Here is a 4,591-nt window from a genome sequence, read left to right as displayed (position 1 = left end):
GAGGGAGGGAAGGAAGGAAGGAAGGAAGGAAGGAAGGAAGGAAGGAAGGAAGGAAGGAAGGAAGGAAGGAAGGAAGGAAATAATGAATTCAGCTTTTATTTTAGATACAGAGCTTACATGTGCAGGTGGTTACATGAGAGTATTGTTTGAGCTGAGGTTTGGGGTATGGATCCTGTCACCCAAGTATTGACCATAGTGCCCAATAGTAAGGTTTTAACCTCACACCTCCTCCTTCCACCCTCTAGTAGTCCACAGACTGTATTGTTCTCATATTTATGTCCATGTATGCTCAGTGTTTAGCTTCCACTTATAAGAGAGAACATGCTGTATTTGGTTTCTGTTCCCGTGTCAATTCACCTAGGATTATGGCTTCCAGCTGTATTCATGTGGCTGCAAAATACATGGTTTCATTCTTTTTATGGCTGAGCGGTATTTCACAGTGTTTTGTTGGAGTGTTCTATAGATGTGTATTCTTTTTGTGGCTGAGCAGTATTTCACAGTGTTTTGTTGGATTGTTCCATAGATGTGTATTAGGTCCAATTGGTCAAGTGTCAAATTTAAGTTCAGAATTTCTTTGTTAGTTTTTTGCCTTGATGATCTGTCTAATGCTATAAGCGGGGTGTTATATTCTCTGACTCTTATTGTGTAGTTGTCTAAGTCTTTCAGAAGGCCAAGAATAAATTGTTTTATGAATCTAGTTGCTCCAATTTTGGGTACATATATATTTAGAACAGTTAAGGCATCTTGTTGGATTATTGAACTAAAATCTTTATTATTATTTAGTACCCTTCTTTGTGTGTGTTTTTTTTTAATTTTTTATTTTTATTTACTATTGCTGGTTAGCAAACCCTGCTCTTTTCTGGTTTTCATTTGTGCGATACATCTTTTTCCACCCCTTATTTTGGACCCGTGAGTGTCTTTACATGTTAGCTGAATTTTTTGTGGGAAGCAGATAGTTGGGTCTTTTTAAAAATCCAATTTTCCAATCTACATCTTTTAAGTGGAACATTTTGACTGTTTACATACAAGGTTAATATTGATACGTGAGATTTTGTTTCCATCATAGTGCTGTCAGCTAGTTGCTTTGTAATCTCAATTGTGTAATTGCATTATTGGATCTCTGAATATTTTATTTATGTGTGTTTTGTTTTCCATATTTAGAATTCACTGGAACATTTGTTTTAGGACCAGCATAATGGTGACAAAGTTCCTTAATGTTTGCATGTCTAGGAAAGACTATTTCTCCTTTGTTTATGAGGCTTAGTTTGACAGGATATAAAATTCTTGGCTTGAATTTTTTAGGATACTAAAAATGGCCCTCAGTCTCTTCTGGCTTTTAAGGTTTCTGCTGAGAATTTCACTCTTAATCTCTTGGGATTCCCTTCATAGGTAATTTGACTCTTTTTATCTGCCTTGAAGAATTTTTCTTCAGCATTGTCCTTAGATACTGTATTAGTTCATTTTACCCTGCCAAAATGGAACACTTGAGACCAGAGAATTTATTTTCAGGAATGGGTTTGTTTGGCTTATGGGTCTGCAGCTGTATAAGCATGACACCAGCATCTGCACAGCTTCTGGTGAAGCCTCAGGAAGATTTTAATGATGGCTGAAGGGTTCCTGGTTGCTGTGCAATTGGGGTTCTCAAAAATGCCCCATCTGGTGGCTACCATTCAAATGGGCTCAGAGAACTTCTCTCTGACCAGAGCAGACAGCTGTGGCTTGTTTGCCCACCATTGCTGGGATGCCACCACTCTGTTTAAGGAGGAAGAGGCGGGCCCTGTTTTTTGTGCATGCCTGGGTGGTATGGCTCACTTACCACAGGGTGCAGCCGCTGCAAAAAGCACTAGAGGGGCTGACTCCAAGGGTGCATGCACGAGACTGAAGGTGGGAAAGCCCCTGCTGTATCAACAACGGTGGACAGAAGGAGTGGGAAACCGCCCCTGCCCCCGTCTATTTCTTTTCCTGGCGGTGGTTATTGCTCCCTTTTAGTAATTGGCACCATTGCTGCATTTCTTTTGTCCCAAGGCAGCATTTTTCCGTCTCCTAGGGTTGCATTTAGAAGGCTGCATTTTCCCCTCTCCTGGGGGTGGGCCATGCCAACGGCTAGATTTGTGGGGAACCCATGGACCTGTAAGTCCCCTGTAGTTGACAAAATCAAAACAGGTTCTAGGATATGTTTGCTGGAGATCTGTTAGTTCAGTGACAGAAGAGCTGAGGTTCCCCAAGCAGGACAGTGGCCCACAATGGTGCACAACCAATATGGCACATGCTGTCTCAATTCGCGCCTGAGGGGAGTGCAGGTGAATTAGCACAAGCTGGCCACTCAGTGCCCTGACCCTTAGAATCTCCCAATTGCTTCGACAGTCTTGCCTGGTGTTGCAAAGGCATAAGGCCTCTGACAAATTGGCAATCAACAGTTTGTCACAAGGATGAAGGGAGCAGAGAAGGATCCCTCACCAAAACCTTCTGTGGGGCTCTGAGCTCTGCAAGAGTCGGTCTTTGCTAGAGGTTTGCTGCTTTCTTCTTCTGTACCCTGGCTTCTTGCTGTGGGCTCTCTGACAGGTCCTAGCTGTATTTCCTCAGGTTTCCATTTGGATAATGACCATTCACCTGTAATTTTGATCTTCTTTCTGTGGAGAAATGACATTTAACATCTGTAGTGAGCCATCTTGGGTGGCTCAGCCTCAATTCAAATATTTAAAATGTCACTTTGGCCTCATAGAGTAGAATAAATTTTAGGAAGATAAAAATTGATGCAGCAAAATTAACAAAAAATTTGCGATGATCTTAAGGGGAAATAATTATAGCATGCCCTAGAATAATGGCAGTGGTGATGGTAAAGATCTCAAGAAAGACTTAGGAAATACACTGACTAGATTTTGGTAATTAATTGGAAGCAATAGTTTCCTTGGATAGCAAGCTGTTGTCATTTAATTAAATTGGAAATGCAGACAGATGAGTAACTTAGTTGGGGGAGAGTGGAATTAGTGAGTTCAGCTTGTAATGTGTTAAATTTGAGGTTAATGGGGATTGTGCCATTGAATTGTGCCGGTGAACATGTGGATTTGAGGTTGAAGAAAGAGCTCTGAGTTGCAGGTTTCAGAATTGTCAGCATATGAATGATATTTTGTGTGATGAAATAAAATCATTTAAATATATTTTATTAAATATGACTAGAATAAAGTATAAGAGAGAAATTTGGTAGACACTGACGTTGAAGAGAAATGCGGAAGATGAAAAGCCTGCAAAAGAATCGGAGGAAGGGTAGCCAGAGAGGTCAAAGGAAAACCAGAAAAAACAAGCAACACTGAAGTTAGGGGAATATGGTATTTCCAGGAGTCAACAGTCATTGACTTGGGCTGCTTAAAAGAGGGCTACAGTGAATGAAGGACTACTACTACGGATTAAGAGGGGAAGTCCTTGGTGGCTTTAGTGCACTTTGCATTGAGTAAGAACTGAAGAACAAGAGGGGGAGTGCACGCTTCTGTTTGAAGACATTTGGTTCTTAAAAGAAGAGCTGCATCACTGAAGAACAATAAAGGGTCTGGAGAGAATATTTTAGTTTTTAAATGAGAGAAGCTTGTGATACTTAAATGTTAGGAGGATACTCCCACGGAAAAGGAGAGTTGTTGAATATAAAGGAAGGAGAATAATGAAAGAGCAAAATTCCCAAGTAGAAATATAATTTTTGTAGTTTTATTGTAATAATTCATATAAATGGTTAAAATGCCTCCAAGGAGGTAACCTCTTAAGCATCATCTATTTACTTCCTTTAGACAGAATTTGATTAAAACTTTGGCTTAAGCCACAAAAGAGTGGTAATATTTTTGGCCTTTTTGTTGCAGATTGAAATATGATTAAATGATTTCAAGACTGTTATCTCTTGTAAGCCAGCCTTCAATTTATTTTCACTGAAATATGTGTTTAGAATAATTCTTTTTTTTTTTCTTTTTTCCTTTTTTTGAGACAGAGTCTCACTCTGTCGCCCAGGCTGAAGTGCAGTGGTGCAATCTCAGTTCACTGCAAACTCCGCCTCCAGGGTTCAGGCCATTCTCCTGCGTCAGCCTCCCGAGTAGCTGGGACCACAGGCACCACCACCACGCCCTGCTAATTTTTGTTATTTTTAGTAGAGATGGGGTTTCACCGTGTTAGCCAGGACGGTCTGGACCTTGTGATCCGCCTGCCTCAGCCTCCCAAAGTGCTGGGACTGCAGGCGTGAGCCACCAAGCCCGGCCCTAGAATAATTATTTTACAGAAACATTTATAAAAAATTCAGAAGCATGGAATAAAAATTATTTGTGAATTCCTATTTCTAGTTATAGTATCAGAATAAAGTCTATTTAGAATCATAGTATAGTTTCTGGGATAGCAAGCATCTAAAGGACCAAGATTCTTAAAAGAAGGCGGTTATGAAACATTGAAGTTTTTAGACCTAATGATTTTCCCCTGAAACCATTAAACAACATGTTAAGCTTTGTGAGGCTGACAGAAAGGAAAATATAAATAGAGTAGAATTTTTTTTTTTTTTTTTTGAGGCGGGGTCTCGCTCTGCCGCCCGGGCTGGAGTGCAGTGGCCAGATCTCAGCTCACT

Source organism: Colobus angolensis, unplaced genomic scaffold (assembly GCF_000951035.1).
Source record: "Colobus angolensis palliatus isolate OR3802 unplaced genomic scaffold, Cang.pa_1.0 Scaffold73, whole genome shotgun sequence".
In the NCBI taxonomy this organism is placed as follows: Eukaryota; Metazoa; Chordata; class Mammalia; order Primates; family Cercopithecidae; genus Colobus; species Colobus angolensis.
The sequence above is the reverse complement of the archived record's forward strand: the minus strand, read 5'-3'. Positions refer to the sequence as shown.